This window comes from Dasypus novemcinctus, chromosome 11 (assembly GCF_030445035.2).
Source record: "Dasypus novemcinctus isolate mDasNov1 chromosome 11, mDasNov1.1.hap2, whole genome shotgun sequence".
NCBI lineage: Eukaryota > Metazoa > Chordata > Mammalia > Cingulata > Dasypodidae > Dasypus > Dasypus novemcinctus.
The window spans coordinates 60,429,570-60,449,092 of record NC_080683.1 but is presented as its reverse complement, the minus strand read 5'-3'; the positions used below and the strand labels follow the sequence as shown (position 1 = coordinate 60,449,092).

The following is a 19,523-nucleotide window of genomic DNA, read 5'->3' as shown; positions in this document are numbered from 1 at the left end:
CTAATGCCTCTGAATAGGAGGCTCTCCCCAGTGAACCAATTACCAGAGCTGTATAAAAAGATTTATTTGAATTTTTGATGAATTCCTGGCCATATTCATCTTCTCAAAAAAGATTTAACCCAATGGAGGAAGGTAATGTTACAAAAACCATTTACTGCTTTTTTTATTTTGTGGTGGCTCTTCAAAAAGGGAGAGAAAAAAATGAAGAAAAAAAAAATAGGAAGGCAAGTGGTAAATAACTCTCCCACCCCTGAAGCAGGCTGCCATTCTCCCCACCATTCTTTCCAGAGCACATTTTAGCCTCTTTCACCAAACTTTCCTCAATGTAGATCCCTTCCCATGGGCTTCGAACTAGGCTGACCAAAGGAAATGAGACAGCTCCAAGGCTGTCAGTCATTCTTTGGATGGCACCTACCTCACCCAGGGCAAGCACCCAGGAATGTTCCAGAATCTTCTAAACTCTGCAGTCATATCCTTGACCAGCTTATCTTGTTTCCAGTGCAATATATTTTGACATAATTATTTATGGTTATAACAAAATCACTTTTAGCTAATTTATTGATGGATCACTTTTTATTGCTTTCAGTCTCAAATCCATATCTTTGCTTATAATGTTCTCCTTACTTAGAATGGCTTTTCCTCTTCCTTTATTTAGCTAAATGCTGCACATTTAATATCAGCTTCAGTCTCAGTCACTGAAAATTCTCTTGGATGCACCATCTCTCATCAATTCTCTATTCTTTAACTACTACAGTGTTAATATTTATACTTCTTGTTTTTACTATTAATCACAGATGGGGAGGCATATGGGTGAGACAATAAGAGAAAGAACATGTTTTAGAGTCAGAGAGCTGAATTTCAATTTCATCTCTGCCACTTAGTTGTGTCATTTTTGGCAAGAGAGTCTCAGTTTCCCTATATGAAAATGGGAATAATAATAATACCTACAGATATTTGGGGAATTAAATGAGATTACATCTGTAAGGAAACTAGAACAGCATATGAAACAGAGCAGGTATCAAATAATTAATGAATTTTGTTATTACTATTATTACCATACATTGCTGTATAATTGCTTCATTTGTAAATATTCAAAATATCTTATAAACAATTGAAAAACAGATGTGATATTTGACTTTGTTTTTGGATTCCCTTTATTTCCCAAAATGGTGCAGGTCTTTGGACGAGGGGTAAAAGTCCCATATCCAAAAAGAATATTTCCTGAAATCCAGTAAGAAATTTCTAAAGTTCTACCCTCTAAACAGAAAGTACAGGATTACCACCCACAGAAGCATTTCCCAAATGGTATTGTATAAGGTTCCAATCTCAGGAAAAGCATACTAAAAGTGTTTTGGGCTTTAAATTAGTTTAAGAAATATTGCTATATATAGCCTTCTCATAGCTAATGCTTAATATTAAAGTTTTGCTGCCAAGAAATCTATTTAACTTAGTTTATTCAAGTGTCTCCTAAATTTTTTAAGCATTTTTTAAAGTTAACCTATGCACAATGGAACTTTGGTAAAAGAACCCTTTAGCATGGGTTATACATAGATAGCTATATAACTAATCTTTGTTCTATTTTCAGCAGGCCTGTGTTCAACAAAGTACTAATCCAACTTGTGTTAGCCCAGGGAGGGAAGGAGTGATAAATAAAGACTGTGTCTATGCCTGCATATATTATTCTGTATATATTCCTACTCTGTTGCAATATTTTATTATTTTGATAAATTGCATATTGCGCAGGTGAGGGAAGTCTGTTGAACCCTACTCACTGTGTGCTCGGATTGCCGTATGATCTCAGGATCATGGGTTTGGATTTCAGGAACCAAGGGTATGAGTCCAATCCAATCATGAAAAGATGGAAGCTTCTGTAGATGAAAAGATAAAGAGGAAAAAGATGGTGGTGATAATGGTAGTAGGGGTGGTGGTTCCTTATGCACTATACTTTAGGTCATAGTAGAGAATCAACTTAGTGAAGTTATTATGAAAGCAAAGGCTGAAAGGGAATAAAAAAATAACTTGTGCTTAGAATACTTTGTGTCCAGGAATCAATTTTGTTTAGCGTTAAAGAAGGATCTGGACTAGTTTAAAACAGATTTCAGACTTATTACCATTATAAGAACAGAACAAGATTGAAAAAATAAATGAGAACATGCAGATTAGTTTGGAGGATAGAAAAAAGTCCTCTTAAAAACTGATATTTTTGGTAAGTGCTTGTGGCTCAACTGATAGAGCATCCACCTATCATATGGAGGGCCCAGGGTTCTATACCCAGGGCCTCCTGATCCGTGTGGTGAGATGACCCACATGCTGCCACATGCAAGGAGTGCCATGCCACACAGGGGTGTCCCTGGTGTAGGGGCGCAACACGCACAAGGAGTGTGCCCTGCAAGGAGAGCTGCCCCATGCAAAAAAGTGTAGCCTACCTAGGAGTGACACTGCACACACGGAGAGCTGATGCAACAACAAAAAAAGCGACACAGTTTCCCGGTGCCACATGACAAGAATGCAAGTGGACCCAGAACACATAGCGAATGGACACAGAGAGCAGACAACAGAGGGGGAATGGGGAGGGAGGGAAATAAATAAAATAAATCTTAAAAAAATTAATATTTTAAAAGACAAAAGCATGAGAAAAAAGGAGTGAATTGCTTCTAAAGAAGGAATATAGGGGGTATTTAGCTGTTAGTATATTGTGAATGGTAACAGGCCTAGACAGATCAAACAGAGGAATATAGATAAGATCCCAGAAAGAAAACTGTACCTAAAAAGCATTCAGGAATCAATGGTTAGAGAGATATCAGCAACATGGTGATATAAGACATCTCTTGAAAAAACCTCCCCAAAGATTCAGCAAATAGGAGGATAAATCCCACTTTTTAGAACTCTCAAGTACAGTAGAGACTGGAGAAAGTCTCCACAAATGCTCAATCAAGGAAAAAGAAAAATATCAGATAGGAAATTTGCATCCTGGACCCACCAATCCACACCATCTCTTTCACTCAGTCTTGCATAGTTTGGGGGTTGCACAGAGGCAGTAGCCTGGATCCCTCCAACCTCCCACTGGGGACACAGACTATATACTGTCTCACAGCTGTGATAGAACCCCATGTATATCATGGATTAGAAGACTAAATATCATTAAGATGTCAATCCTATGATTTACAGATTCAAGACAATCCCAATCAAAATTCCAAGAGCCTACTTTGAAGAAATGAAAAATCCAATTATCAAATTCTTTTGGAAGGCTAAGAGACCTTGACTAGCCATCTAGAAAGCTAATGTCTCAGATTCTGTACATCACTTTAAGTAAATATGATATGAATAGGGTGTAAGAGTATCACTGTGGAAAGGAAAAGGTTTTCTGGTGGATGTGTGGGAGTGCTGTATATTATATATATACATTGCTGTGGTCTAGGACTCCTGTGAAGAAAAGCTGAATAATTAGGGGGGGGGGGAAGAAAAAGATAGGATGTGGAATTTTTTCAAGTCAACATTCTTTATCTAAGTTCTTTATCTAACTTTATCCAAGTTCTTTATCTATCCTTTAAACCCATTGCTATATGCCATTCCCTAGTAAGGGACCATGACATTATATTGGGCTTCAAATTTCGGGGAGTTCTGGATCACAGAGTGTTTCAACAATGGCAATGGAGGGATACTGGTATGGGATACCAATGACAGGTGATATATGACTGACAGGGAGCTGTACCGAACATATGTCCAGGGTGCATGGTAATGTTTGGATATACTCATAGTGGCAACAATTAAAAACCACAGTAGGGGGGGTACTGGGTTCCTGGCCAGTGGTGCTCTGTCGTGGTCCCTAGGGGAGCAGCGACAGTCTCCCAGGTACAGTGGCGGGGACCGGGAGGGAGTGAGGGTTCAACAGCGAGCCCCTGATGCTAATGACTATGCTTGCGAGCTGATAAACCTAAAATAAGAACAAGGCCTAGAGCAACATTGTGCCTGGGAATTTCCTCCTGTCAGCCTTCATGTTACTCAAATGTGGCCAGTCTCGAAGCCAAACTCAGCATGTAAATGCAATGCCTTCCCCCCAGCGTGGGACATGACACCCGGGGATGAGCCTCCCTGGCAACGAGGGACCACTATCAACTACCAACTGATGATGCAACTGGAAAATGACCTTATACGGAAGGTTCAATGCGGATCAGCAGAATATCCATGTCTACATAAAATACCATGACTTTAAAATGCTGTTTGACCTAAAGTAAGGGGGAAATGGAAAGGAGAAATGAGTCTATATGGCTACGAGTTTCTAAAAAAGAGTCTGGAGGCTGGCAGAAGGATTGCCCTCATGCACAACTGAGAAGAGTCAGAGAGACAGATAAAGCAGATACAACCCCCAGATATTGGTTCCTTTGAGGGCTAAAGAGACCCATGGGAGTTATGGTCATGGCCGATGGGGTTAACTACCAGGGCAGATGGCCCCTCTTTGGAAATGGTGTTTATGTGTGATGAATCTGGACTCAGATGGGATCTCCCTTCATAAGACTTTCATGCTAATGTGCTGGAGGTGCAGTTAATGTTGGGGTTTAAGATATATTTAGGGGATTTGAATCTCTGGACTGACAATGTGATAGCCAGGTCCTGAGCCTCAACAGACTCCAGCACCTACAATCTGATCTATTGGACTTACCACACTCAGCTAAGATGGAGTTGAAGAAGGACAACCACCACACCATGGAGCCTAGAGTGATTACAACTGAAAATGAGAGGATTGCATCCAGCATCCATGTGGAATCTGAGCCTCCTCTTGACATAGAGGTGCGATGGACACAACCAATCCAATGTCCACATAGAAGAGGTGGCATTGGATTGGGAAAAGTGGACATGGTGGACGATGGGTATGGGGAAAGGCAGGAAGAGATGAGAGGTGGAGGCGTCTTTGGGACATGGAGCTGCCCTGGATGGTGCTTCAGAGGTAATCACCGGACATTGTAAATCCTCACAGGGCCCACTGGATTGAATGGAGGAGAGTATGGGCCATGATGTGAACCATTGTCTGTGAGGTGCAGAGGTGCCCAAAGATGTACTTACCAAATCCAATGGATGTGTCATGATGATGGGAACGAGTGTTGTTGGGGGGGGGGAGAGGGGGGGTGGGGGGGTGGGGTTAATGGGACCTCACATATATATTTTTAATGTAATATTATTACAAAGTCAATAAAAAAAATGAAATTAAAAAAAAAAAAAAAGAAATGTAAAGTTGGAGGACTTACACTACTTCTGGACTTTAAAGAATATTACAATGCTACAGTGCTCAAAACAGCATTGTATTAACACAAAGATAGACATATTGACTGATGGAATCAAACTGAAAGTTCCAGAAGTAGGCCCTTACAAATATGACCAGTGGACTTTTTTGTTACTTTTGTTGTTTTTATTGTTTGCCAATTGATTTTTGACAAGGGGCTAGAGATTACTCAATTGGGACAGAATCATCTCTTCAACAAATGGCACTGGGAGAACTGATATCCATATGCAAAAGAATGAAAGAGGTCCCCTATCTCACATATGTGCAAAATTTAACTCAAAGAATGGATCAAAGATCTAAATATAAGAAACCAAGATTAAAAAACTCCTAGAAGAAAGTATAGGGAAGCATCTTTTAAAATATTTTATTCCCACCCTCTTTGTTGTTGTTTGTGCTCACTGTCTGCTTTCTGTGTCCATTCACTGTGTGTTCTTCCATATCTGCTTGTTTTTTTCCTCTTTGGGAGACATCAGATATTAATCCTGAGACTGCTGATGTGGGAGAAAGGCACTCAATTGCTTGAGCCACCTTATCTCCCTGGCCTGCTGCATCTCTCCCTGTCTCTCCTCTGCATCTCCTTTTGTTGCATCATCTTGCTACACCAGCTCTCCATCGTGTAGGCCAGCTTGCTTTCACCAGGAGGCCCCAGGAATTGAACCCCGGGCCTCTCATGAAGTAGATGGAGCCCAATCTCTTGAGCCACATCCATTTCCCCAGCGAAGCATCTTCAGGATCTTGTGTTAGGCAATGATTTCTTAGACTTTATACCCAAAGCACAAACAATGAAAGAACAAATAGATAAAAGGTACTTCTTCAAAATTAAAAAAATTTTGCATCAAAAAGCTATCACAAAAGTGAAAGGTCAACTTACACAATGGGAGAAAGTATTTGGAAACTATGTATCTGATAAGGATTTGATATCCAGAATATATAAAGAAATTTACAACTTAAGAAAATAAAGACAAACAGCCCCCCAAAAGACAGAAGACTTGAATAGCCATTTCTTCATAGAAGACATACAAACAGGTAAAAAGTATCTCTAACTATTAGGGAAATGCAAACCAAAACCACAATGAGACATCACTATACCCATTAGAATCATTAATATTAAAAAAAAAAATCTCAGAAACCTGAAAATGTTGGAGATGATGTTGAGAAATAGGAACACTCATTTATTGCTGGTGGAAATGTAAAATGGTGTAATTGCTGTAGAAGATAGTTTGGCAGCTCCTCAGAAAACTAAATGTAGAATTACCATATGCACCAGCAATTCCCTTACTATTAATAGGCATATACTCAGAAGAATGGAAAATAGAGCCTCTTACACATATTTGTACACCAATGTTCATTGTGGTTTTATTCACATTTTCTAAAAGATAGAAGCAACAGAAATGCCCACCAACGGATGAATGGATAAACAAAATGTGGTATATACATACAATGGAATTTTATTTGGTCATAAAAAGGGAAAAAGTCCTGATGCATATAACAGCATGAGTCAACCTTGAAGATATGCTCAGACAGAAAAGGACACATGGTGTATGATCTCACTGATATGAACTATAAGTAATGTCAGAATTAGAATCTAGAATACAGGTTATCAGAGGCTGGGTTGGGGTAGGGAATGGGAAGCAAATGTTTAAATTGTACAGAATTTCTTTCTAGATTGATTGTAAAGGTTTGGAAATGGATAGTAGTGGTGATTGCACATTATTGTGAGTGTAATTAACAGTACTGAATTATATAGGTGGATGTGGTTAAAAGGGTCATATGTTACTAGAACAAAAATTAAAAGATAAAACATAGGACTGTATAACTCAGTGAACCCTATTGTAGACAATGGACTATAGTTAATAGAACAATGTAAGAATGTTCTTTCATGAATTATAACAAATGCATGACACTAATACAAGGTGTTAATAATAGGGTGGTATATGGGAAAAATACACTAATGTAAAATATGGACAATAGTTAATAGTACAATTTTAATAATCTTTAATCAATTATAACAAGTTGATTTACTGTTAAAAATAGTACAATTACAAAAAAGTGCTATCATTAGTTGTAACAAATGTTTCACACTAATGCAAGGTGTTGATGGTGGGGTGGGAAATCTATCATGTAAGGTCTCCAAGGAATGGAGAAGAGAAGGTTAAACATGCTTAAAGGGAGGCAGGAAGGACAACCACAATATTGGATTTAGGTGTCAGTTGGATTGAGGATGTAACCTTCAAGGTGGGATTGTTCCACTCAGGTAGGTAAGATTGGGCATTTAGTCACACGACAAAAACACTATTTCAAAGATTTCAGTAGAGTGTGGTTTATTGGCAGAAAATGATAAAATAATGTTTAGCAAGAGCAGATCAGAGATCAGGGTGTTCCTGTACCACAGTTTTACCTCGTGTCCTCAGATGATCATTGGTACTGTCATCAGGCACCTCTACTACCATCCACCACCCCGTAGTTCTGGTCCTCATGTCACTCTTCTCAAGCACCTTTATGTGACAGGGAAACATGGACAAATTATTACAAACATCAATCACAGCCTTTCTTCCCTAGGGCAAAGAACCTCTTCCTTCACATTCATCATATTCTCTGTGAACAAATATTTTGTGCACGTCAGTGAAAGAATTTTTAATGGATACTGTAGCAGCTTGATATGGTTATGAATTCCAAAAATAGATATTGGTTTATGTTTGTATTCTGATCTGTACCTGGGCATGACTGAGTTATGATTATGGCATTGAGTACCAACCCCTTGGTAGGTAGAGACTCACAGATAAAAGGCATGGCAAAGAACAGAGTTGAGGGTTTCTGATGTTGGAATTTTGATGTTGGAGTTTGATGCTAAAGACTTAAGCTGGAGCCCTGGGACTTAAGCTCACAGAGGAAAGAAAAGCAATCCTCAGGAATGTAGGAACCCAGGAAGCCTGAACCCTTGCAGATGTTGGCAACCATCTTGCTCCAAATAGACTTTGGTGAGGGAAGTAACTTACACTTTATGGCCTGGTATCTGTAAGCTCCTACCCTAAATAAATACCCTGTATAACACCCAACAGATTTCTGGTATTTTGCATCAGCTCCCCTTTGGCTGACTAATACAGGTATTTAAAAATCTTTGCATAACATTAACACATGATATATTAGACACTGAATGTAATTTGTTACTGCTGCTGGGCTTTTGCTAGTAAATGCCATGCAAATTCATTTAAATCCTTCCTTTTTGAATTATTGCCCTCATCGTATCGAGAAGTGGTCAAGAATGGTCCACCATTACCAATGAGATTCTTTAATGTTTATAAACCTTTCACCTGTATCTGTTAACTGGCACAGAATGGTGTCCTCTTGCTAAAGTTATATGAAGAGTCCATGTACATTGTTCTACTATGATATCTTACTGTATAAAATAGGAAATCTGCAGTGCCAGTATTGCTTTATTTAAAAATTCTGTCTTTTCTTATAGTGAAAATTATTCTTGCACCTCTTCCCAGGATACCAGGGTGTTTTCTCCATTCAGCATAGTATTCAGTAAACTAAGAGTATGAGAGGTGATATGGAACAAAATCAAACCATTCAAGTCAAGGCATACCCCTCACTCCCTGATCCTGCCCTGCCAGCCTGCCAGGCAACTTGTGAGAAAGGTCATCCTAAACCACACAGTCCCAGTTGAGTTGGTCCAGACTAGAGGAAATGCCCACAGATTTGTAGGAAATAATTAACGTTTGTTGTTTCAAGACACTATATTTTGGAGAGATGTGTTATGAAGAAAAGCTAATTAATTCAGAGGCTGAAAGATCATGATTAAAAGATATACTCCTTAATTACAACATAAAGGACTGTTTAGTACATGACATTTTTCTCTAGATGAAAGATTATATCTATCAGTAACTCTGGGAATTCAACCTCTAACCAGATGTCCACCAAATATCCCCTAGCCCCTCTGCTAAAATTCTTCCCAATTTTACACTGTTATGTACCATGACTGCATCTCTTATAATATGAAATTATTAGACTGCGTTTTTGAAAGAAAAGAAGAAATTTGGCACTTGTCCTATTTCATTAATGTTACTGTTAGTTTTAGAACAATTTTTGACATTCATTGTTTTGCATTTCTTTACCAAAGCCCTCATGTCTTAACTTTTCTTTTACCTTCTAAATGTGGAATTTAGTAACCAAATAACCAAATAGCTCCTTCCTATTTAGGCTGATTTAGGCAATTTGTTTCTATCACTCTTATGGATGGTTTTTGCTACCACAGTCCAGCACCTTGGGTTCCATAGAAGACTTCTTGCTGCAGGTCAGATCACTTTTCCTACCTTCTTAATTCAAATAAGAAAATGAGCTTTGAGGATTAGAATTGTTTGTACCTATTTAGACTTGAATTTTTATATAATGTTTCTTGCAATATGGGCTTCTGCCTAAGTTCCTCCAAAGAGTTAAATTTCCATAGATTTAACAACACACCATTTGTACTACTTCTAGTTATTGCTTATCTAACTTTCATTGGTCTGTTGGGCAAAGTTAGTTTATAAGCCTCATAACACTGGAAAAAAATCCTGTATTTTTGTGAACCTCCCATTAGTTCTCTCAGGGTCTTCAGTTTGGGATGCCTCAATGGGGTAAGTATGATACTGACAAGTACAAAAGGATCATAATATTCAAGGTGGACAGTTTAGATTTTCTCCTTTGATTAGGTTGAAAATTCAGCCCAGGTAGGTAAAGAGTGGTAGGATAAACGATGGAGTGGGAGAACCTGAGAGTATGATCAGTTCATCTATTGGTGGATAGAGAAAATGGTGACATATACCCTGGAGTGATATTTACTCTAAGTATCATGGACAGTAAAGTTTGACAAAGGCAGATCAGGAAAATCTGAGATTTTCTATATAGGAAGAGATCAAGTAACCACTTTTCTTTTCTACTGCTTCCATCCTCTCCTCAGCTGAATTAACCCATTAATTTGACACTGAAGAGCTTGTACCCTTAACTATTTGTTTATCTCATCCCTTGGGCCTGGTTCCTGACACTTGGTCCATAAAGTATCTAAAGTAATGACTGGTAGACCATGTGTCAGAAGTCTGACCTGTGCGTCACTCACCATTTCCCATTTCCATAAATCCATTTAGCCAATTGCTTAGGGTGAGCATTTAAAATTTATCTCTTCTATTGTTCAGAGCCAATAAGGCCTCTTGCTATGGTACCTGATTTCTTTTTCAGGTTATCCAACAGTATTCTTACCTTGCTTACCCTGATCATAAGGTTTCTTCCACTTAATATGTCACATTGCAAGATCAATTGAGAGCCTGCTCGCTGTGCTAAAAATAAAAGACAAAAACACAATTCCAAAGATTTCAGCATAGTGTGGCTTTTCTGACAGAAAAAAAATGCAATGATGTTGAAGTATCCCTGTGGGTTCTCTGAGGTTTGCTTTCCGCTTCCAAACTGAAGCCAAGAACACCCCAAGAAGACCCTCTTGGCTTATATGAAGCAGCAGGTGAAGTGCACTAATAGCTATGAAGTTGTTTTTATATAATCATATATATGGCAGTAATTCAGCTTGGAGAAAATGCTCTGGGTCTTTTATTATGTAGCATTTTTAATCCTGAGCATAAGTGCTCCTGTGCCATAGCCTTGCCTCATCCTTGGATGATAATTGGAACAAAGTTCTCTCTTCTCATTAACTACCCTATTCCTACCACATATCTCTTTGAGCAATATAGGTGTAATTTGTATATTGAATCAACTGGGTGCAGGAAATTGTGATGCTAAAGCGAATGCTTTCTTTTCTGTCACTCCCCTTTAAACTTGGTCACTGGTCTTGTTCTTCCACGACCTTGGATAAAAAAACAAAATAACTAAGGCAGGTCCTAGAGCAGGGGTTCTTAGCAAAGGGCCCATGATTTTGAACTGAAATTCAAAAAAACATTATTCTTGTGGGGACGAGTTGGTATGGGTATGATATATTTACTAAATAATATGCGGTGTAGTGTGGACTTAGTGAGGGGTCTCTGGTTTTCGGTTGACTGGCAAAGTGGTCCATGGAACAAAAAAAGTTAAGAAGCTCTATCCTAGAGCAATTTAGGACTCTTTGAAACAAAAGAACAGGTTTGTTTTCAGAAATAAAATATCTGCTTGAGCTTAATAGTCAAAACTGTAAGCCTCATTCAATGTACCTGCTCTAACTTGGGCCTGATTCAGGCTCAGAGTCTGCAAGGGAGGAGGCCGAGTGGTTGGCTTCTCCCTCTCGGCTCTACCACCTCCTTCCTCTCTAGTTAGATGAGGTTTTTGACCTCTTTGGGATTGAGCTAAGGGGGAGAGAACATTATGAAAGGGCATAGTTTTACACATTTTGGGGGAGGCTATACAGTTGAGGTGTTGTGTGGAGATACATTTGCTAGCTCTGTCTTCAGTGGGGTGCCTGTGTGTGTATGTGTGTGTATGTGAGTGTACTATCTGCTTTCTAGATGCCTTGGATTGTGACAACATTGCTCTAGTTAATACGTATTTTTCATTTGTTCTGTAAAATCTATCTCTAGTTCAACCACCAGATTTCTTGTGGACAATCCAAAACAGATGATTCCTGTTGGACCCCTTCACCCTTTCAGGCAGAGGGCAGTACCTTTTAAAAAATATATGGGTTAACTCCCTGCTGTACGTCCCCTTTGCCATGAGAAATCTCAGAAATCATTTCCCCACCATCAGGCAAAGTGTACCTCCTTCTTTCTACTTAATGCAGATCAGAACAGTTCTAGCTAGTGTCTCTTTTAGCTTCCTCTTGGCAGGAGTTAGTCTCCATCACCTCAAATGTCAGGGCTCAAGTTTTCCTAGTGGTTCTCTCAAAGCCCCTCTATCTTGGTCTGAAATAATGGGGAAGCATCTCTCTTGCCTCCTCCATAGAGGTGTGACTTACTGGGACAGCCCACTGACAACCTTCTAGAGCTGTCTTTCCTCCTGGCATCTCCAACATTACCTCTTATCTGGGCTGGGGTTGGCTAATCCTTAATGCTGAAGGCACCTGGTTCACAATCACTTAGCCTGCCTAGCATATGTAGACTAAGATCTCTCACTAGAATGTCCTCGATATTATTTTTCTGGGCATTGAGGTCTGTTCAAAATTCCTTGGCCATGTGCCAAATTTAACATCCTGTTACATTAACATTTGATGGAGCCCAAATCCCATGCCTTTATTTTTCCCACCTGGGGGACTTGATCAGAAAGAACCTCAAGGAGAGTGTGGCAGTTTGAGATTATTTTATGAATCCTCAAAAGAGAAAGATGATGTTTGTAAACTAATCTGTTCCCCTGTGTGTGACACCCTTGATTGCATTAAATTCAGCTGTGGGGCCTTTGATTAGATTACTTGATAAGATTGTTTTAGGACTTTTGATTGGACAATGTCAGTGAGGAGTGACTCAAGTTGAGTCTCTGCCACTGTGCTAGGTCTAATATAAATGGGTACACAGAGAAATGAGAGCTCCGCCACTTTTGATCCTGCCATATGACAGAAAGGAGAGGTTCAAACAGTTGAGACTCCAGGGAGAGATGAACCATTGCCTGATAACTTGCAGATGAAATTGGGAAGAAAGCGGAGCAGTTGAACCTGAGAAAAAAGGCCAGGTATGAGAAAAGCCCTGTGCCTGGTTGCCTGCTATTGAGCTCTGGAAGGTGGTACAGCCCAGAAGCGAAGGCCCTTGGAGATGGTACAGCATGAGGGAAAGGAAGAGACCATCAGAGATCGCCCACCATTTTGCTTCAACATGTGGCAGCTGACTTGGTGAGAAAGCACCTCTTATGGTGCCTTGAGTTGAATTTTTCATGGCCTTGTAACAATAAGCTTTTACTTCAAATAAATACCCTTTATAAAAGCCAACACATTTCTGGTACTTTGCATTGGCAGTCCTTTGGCAAACTAAAACAGAGGATGTAAGAAGAAGAAATGTTTATTTTAGGGAAAATTAAAGGTAAGAAGTTGCTAAAATCTGGCAAGTCATGATAGCCTTATATGCATAAGAGGAAAGACACCAATTTAAGAGGCAGGTTAGAATGTTAAAAAATCAGCTGAACCTACTTCAAACGAGCAGGGACACATCTGAGGAAAACAGCACAGGAAATATTTCTCAATATGAGAGAAAGAGATGACAGAATTGATGTGTCCTGGAATCAAGGAGAATTCAAGAGCTGAGGAATTCACGAGTTTTTGAGCAATACATGTCAGAAAACATATTGGTTTATGCTCAGCCTTCAAAGGCACAACCTTTAAAACCAATTGGAGTAGCTTCAGCTCAGGAAGCAGCCAAGGGGGAAGGGTGACTATCCTGCTGACAGGATGTGCAGACAAGGGAGAAACCTGCCATAAGAAGCAGGTTTCAAAGGCCTAGAAGACTCAAGAACAAGAGGGATCGGTAACACCCACCATGGCTCAGGGGGGAAATGTCTCGAGACATTTCCATAGATGCAAAAACGAAGAGAAAAGAGCTGGAGACAAGACTGTGAGGGACACAAGGCTGCTACAGATGTGGGATGGTCTGATTGCCAGGGACAGAGGTGGGGTATTCAGGACCCAGGTTCCTAGGCAGAACCCTTGTACCAGGAAGGGAGGGCTCAAAGGGGAAATGGAAATTCAGAGTTTTAAAAAACTCTGGGGAAGTGGGGAAGGAGAAAGCCTCAAGTAAGACCTTATGGCTGGGGTGCCACCAATGGCAAATTCCTAAATTTTGCAAGACCAGAATATCTCCAATGCCACTTGCAGAAAGAAGATGCCTTTGTGAAATTCTTCCACTTCTTCTCTCCAAGGCCCACACTCACGAAGGATCCCTAAACAATCCCTTGATGTGAGATTTCTCCTGGCCAAGTTTGGTTCACAGGTCCTTGACTTCTGATTCCTGGCAGAGATGCAGCATATCCAGTGAGCCTGGTAACTTTCCTCTTATGTTTCCTTAGATGATTCTCCTTTGCCCAGATTCCATCAAGTTTCTGCTTGATGGTAACTGCTTCTAGATGACTATGCATGGACTTCATGCGTTCCAGTAGAAAGCCCAGGCACCACTCCTGAAGAAACCTCGATTGTGCCAATGCATTTTTTTTTTTTTTGAGGTACTAGGACCAGAGATCAAATTCAAGATCTCATATTTGGGGAGCCAGTGATCCACTACTGAGCCACATCAGTTCCCCTGAGTTGGTGCCTACATCTGTTTGCTTGTTGTTTGTTTTTGTTTTTTTAAGGAGGCACCAGGGACTGAACCCAGGACCTCCCATTACCGGTGCATTTTAATAAGGCATTTTGGAAAAAATAATTTTGGACTTTTATTTTTTTGACCCTTAACTCATAAGGATCTCTAATTTTGAACTTTAATTTTCATCTAGGAATTTATTAATGAGAGGGCTTATATTGTTCAAGTTGGGGGCAGATTTTACACTACTGGATTTTTCCTTGTTATTTAGTTTATTATAACCTCCATTGGGGGTGCTATTTGGATAGCTGGCATATGCTGAGATAGGAAATAGAATGGAAGGTAAATTTTTAGCTTAGGGCGAAACATGGTCTTGGAGTTAATTTAAAAGTTCCAGTCCATTTTCTGGGGATAGAAACTAGAAATGCCACAGAACAAATGACAATATATGGGAAGCAGTCTCTTGAAGATGAAAGCAAGACTGCCCTGACAAACTGCTCTCTCCCTAGGAATCAGCCACAGCCTGGGCGGACCACAGACTGGGTTGGTAGGCCAAATAAAAGGTTAGAAAATGCAAGCAGAAGGAAGACCAGTTTCTCCCTTTCTCTGTGTTCCTGTCGGTCGATAAAGTGGGATCTTTCACCGTCTAGGAAATATTGGGCAGTGGTTTCTGGTCACTCCTTTCCAAGGGAGGACCTCCCTTCCTCCTCTCTGAGGAGAGCCAAGTCCTAAGTGATTAGATTCCTTTTGAGGGGAAGGAGAGGAGCTTGCTTTTGGCTACAGGGCAAAGCCATATCTTCAACATAAAATTTTTCCAGCAGAAAGATGATATTTTGATGTTCATCTGATACCCTATTTATTTCTCATTTTGTCCAGAACCTGTAAGGTGTGATTCCTTATCACTCTTGGGAACCCTGTTATTGCTTGCCCTCATCAAAGGCTGGAATTTTAAATACCAGCCTCCTGGTCGCAGGTGTGGACATCTGTACACCTCTTGATTGGTCCCAACATTCTGCCCCTTTTGTTTTTTGGGAGTGCTATTGTGGTTTGGAGCTATGTGTCTCTGAAAAATATGTTCTTAAACTTAATTCATTCCTGTGGGTGTAAATCCATTGTACATAGGGCCTTTTGATAAGGTTACTTCAGTTAAGGTGTGGCCCAGTTCAACCAGGAGGGGTCTTAATCCTATTACTGGAGTCCATTATAAGCCGAATGAAATTCAGAGAGCTGCAAAGAAAGCCACAGAGGGAACAGACAGAAGCTGAAAGTCAGTGGAACCCTGAAGAAAAGGAAGAGGCCAAGAGAGGCTGCCATGTTAATTCCCAAGTGACAGAAAAGCTAAGGACAAAGGATCACCAGCAACCAGCCCCAGAAGCCCACAGTTTTCTGAGAGAAAGCATCATCTTAATGATGCCTTGATTTTGGACTTTTCCTATCCTCAAAACTGTGAGCCAATAAATATTCATTGTTTAAGCTGACCATTGCTTGTTTAAAACAGGGGCAGAATGACACTGAACAAATGGAATAATTTGCATGAAGGATGTGAAAAGGACCATTGGAAATTAAGGTTTTGTTAGAGTTTTTCTAGGAAAGGGGATGCTCTAATTCTAGGTAAGTGGTTATATTTATTTCCACAAAAAGGCAAAGAAAAAATTCTTGGGAAATAAATGAATTTGGTATAAATGTCCTTTCAAAATATGGAGTTCCATTTGTTTTAGGTATGTGCTCACAAAACCATCTCTCATTTGTTCTTCTTGGTGGTTCCTCCTCTGGAATTTATTGCTAGTCTTCTTTCTTGCCTTTTACTTTCATCACACCCAGGTAATCACGCTTATCTCTATCCTTGGGCACAGGTCTATGCTATTAAGATAAATCACAAAATCTTGGCTGGGGAAAATCTCTTGGCTCTGTGTGTTGTTTATAATCTCTGCTGACCAGAGTCATTGCTTGGATTCTGATACCAATGCCTGGTGTTCTTCCCAAGGTTTCTTTTCTATTGTCTGAGCAATAAATCCCTTTGTTAAGTTAGCTTCCTGAGTTCTTGATCTACTGTGTGCTGGTCTTCAAACAATGCCTATATTTTAGCCTTACCAGATGACCAGGATCCACAACCTAATTTCTGCCTTGAATTTTGTTCTGGAGTATGTGTGTATGTGTATTTATATCTGTGATTTTACCCAGATAACTAAGTTGCTGAATTTAGAAATAGCCTTGGTTGAAGGGACTACCTATTTTTCCTTTCTGTCCTTAAAGTAAGGATAACTTTGGTGTATGTGTAGAGGCACATGAATTTCTCATGGAAAAATCTGTGGATAGTCTAAAGCCTGGGTATTCATAGTTTGCACTACTCTTTATTCCAAAAGATTATACAGCCAATTACCAAAATGCATAAAATGAAAGAAAAACTAGTGAGTAAATCAAGAAAAACGTGAAATAGGGTTGGAAAAATAACATGAAAACAGGGGTGAGGTTAGAAGAAAATGCATGCTGAGGTCTACCTCACTTGCTAGACTTGGACCATGGATTTGATTTTGTGTCACTTGCTAGACTTGGATCATGGATTCGATTTTGTGTCTTCTAGCAGCCAACACAGAGAGCAAAACATAAAAGTATATAATGTGCTGTCCATAGATAAAAACGCATTTGCTAAAAAGAAAGACAACGATTTTTGATGTTTATTCCTATGGGGATGTTGACTGTGTTTTCATGAAGAGCATCCTGTGAAATTTAATGAACCATGTTATCAGTAATGTCCTTTTGGTAAGAACATAATGGGTATCCCAGGGTTTTTCTCTTAGCACCCATCAATGTGGATGACTGCCATGATTATTCAGCACAGTTCATTCATTAAGAGCAATTCTACAGGCATCAGACAATGTAGTCAAGCTACACAGATCTCTGAATTCCAATTGATTCAGTACAAATTGAAGTTTACAATTTATGGACTGCTTATCAAAAGTTTAGGCAATTCTCCTTAAATAGTGCTTCTCTTACCGGATCTTTTGAGAGTTACTGGGAGGCACTGGGCATGAGGTTATTGTTAGCTTACAAGTTCCTGGGGGTGCAGATAAGTCCATATTGTTGGTTAAATTCAGAATCTCATTCCTTAGTAAGTGGAACTGGAAAGTAGAAATGGCATCCTTTTTTTCAGATTTGGAGACCCTAATAAGATCCTGCTTCTTAATAGAAATGAGTCCACATAGTTCACAGGGGCAGGACCGTACTTTTAATTTGCTCCAGCACAGTGAAAAAGCAATGATGGAAGAAACAAAAGTTCTATTCTTTAGAGCCAAGTTGCAATAATTTTAGCCTGGAAATATTCTGAAATGGGTATTGGAAAAAAGCCAACTCAACCATAAAAATAATTCAATAAACATCTATGAAATAACTAGTTTTAAATATTATAACTTCTGTTGAACTTTCCAAACAAAGCAGATTACAAAATGTAACAGAAAGAATCTCGTATTTTGTCTTGCTCCTGTAAGATATATAAAAAATGAAGAGAATGGCTGAGATATCATCATCTTTCCGGCAGTAATTAGATTATGGCACACTTCCTCGCTGTTTTTTTTTTTTTTTTAACTTTAGATTCTAATTGGTTGTACTAATCCTATGTTTTTACTGAGTTATTTTCATCAAATTTATATCTACTTAACAGCATCTTTCCTCCTACATAACTTAAAATATTATGCAATTTCCATCTCCCCATATCCCTACCTCTTCCATATGAGTTATTCACTTTGAGAATCTTTGTGAGTCTTTTTCATCAGGAAAGCAAACCTTTCCTAGTATCTCCATAGAAGAGTTTTGCATATGTTAGATTAGCCAGAACTGTGTCATGTGACCACTCCAGCTACAATGGAGATGGAAAAACTGAGCATGTAGTCTTTTCACACTCTAGAATGGAGGCAGGACAGCAAGATTGGGAATGGATAATATGGTTAACAACAAACAATGTCTTCTGCAAAACCTTTCTGTACTATACTAAGCATTGATGAAGTAGGATTAAAGAGAAAAGGAGGAGCATTTAGAATATTTGTATCAGAAAATACATAGAAGTAGGAGGAAGTGGAGCACACATGGAAAACTCATTTGGCAGAGTCAAGGCAAAGTCAGAAGGAGGTTAAAGGCAATAGCCTTAACTAAGAAAAAAGTTCTAATTGTTCTATTTTTTTCTGGTGTAGCTAGTTGCTATGCACTTCTTGATGACCAGGTCAGTATCTCTAAAGAGCTCTTTCATATGGAGGCATACCTATAACCTTTTAATTCCAAACATTGAGAAGAAGGTCTCACATTTGGAATATTGCCTCTGAATGAGGTATTCAGTGGAAAATATTTTGGAAAATTAAAACAGACCATAAATAAAAAGTGGTAAAATTATTATGTAAGTTGAATAAATTGGTAAAATAACCACATCCATTCTTTTCCACTTTATGGTAGAGATTCAATCAAGTAAATTGTATTTTGTGATATAATATATCATATTTATTATACAAAAAGCATTTTGCAAAAGAAAACATAACATCTTCATCATTTGTAACAGAACTGTTTTTATCTCAGAAAGACATAGTTTCAAGAGCAAACAACAAATGCCTCCTCTCTAATGACTTACAAAATATGGAGATTTAACTCACATAAGTGCCTAGACAGGGTGGGTTGCATGAGTCATTTCAACTCCCCCTTCCCCTTCTCTGAGAATCACTTGGCTCCATCCTCTTTTGTGTGTTTGTGCCGTCTGCAGGCTGGTAGCAAAATTACCATATTCCAGTTCCAGACTTTAAATACAAAATAGCGCCCATAGAAGAGCTTATTAGATCACTAGTTCTCAATGTGTGATCACAGACCAGCTGCACTGAACTCACCTGGGAACTTTTGGGGAGTGGGGTTCAGAAACTCAGGGAGTGGGCCCAGCACTGTGTTTTAACATGCACTCCAGGTATTCTTGGCTTCCTAAAGTTTGAGAAACACTGACTCAGACTGATGGTTCTAAATCCTGGCTGCACTTAGAACCTCCTGGGGGAGCTTTAAAGACTTACCAGATGCCAGAACCCCACCCCAGATCTACAAAAATGCAG

At 39.3% G+C, this 19,523-nt stretch overlaps 1 pseudogene; it reads right to left on the bottom strand.

Annotated features, from left to right (window-relative positions):
• Nucleotides 1–19,523, bottom strand: part of LOC101438271 (1-acyl-sn-glycerol-3-phosphate acyltransferase alpha pseudogene) — a 46,878-nt pseudogene that overhangs the window by 13,616 nt on the left and 13,739 nt on the right.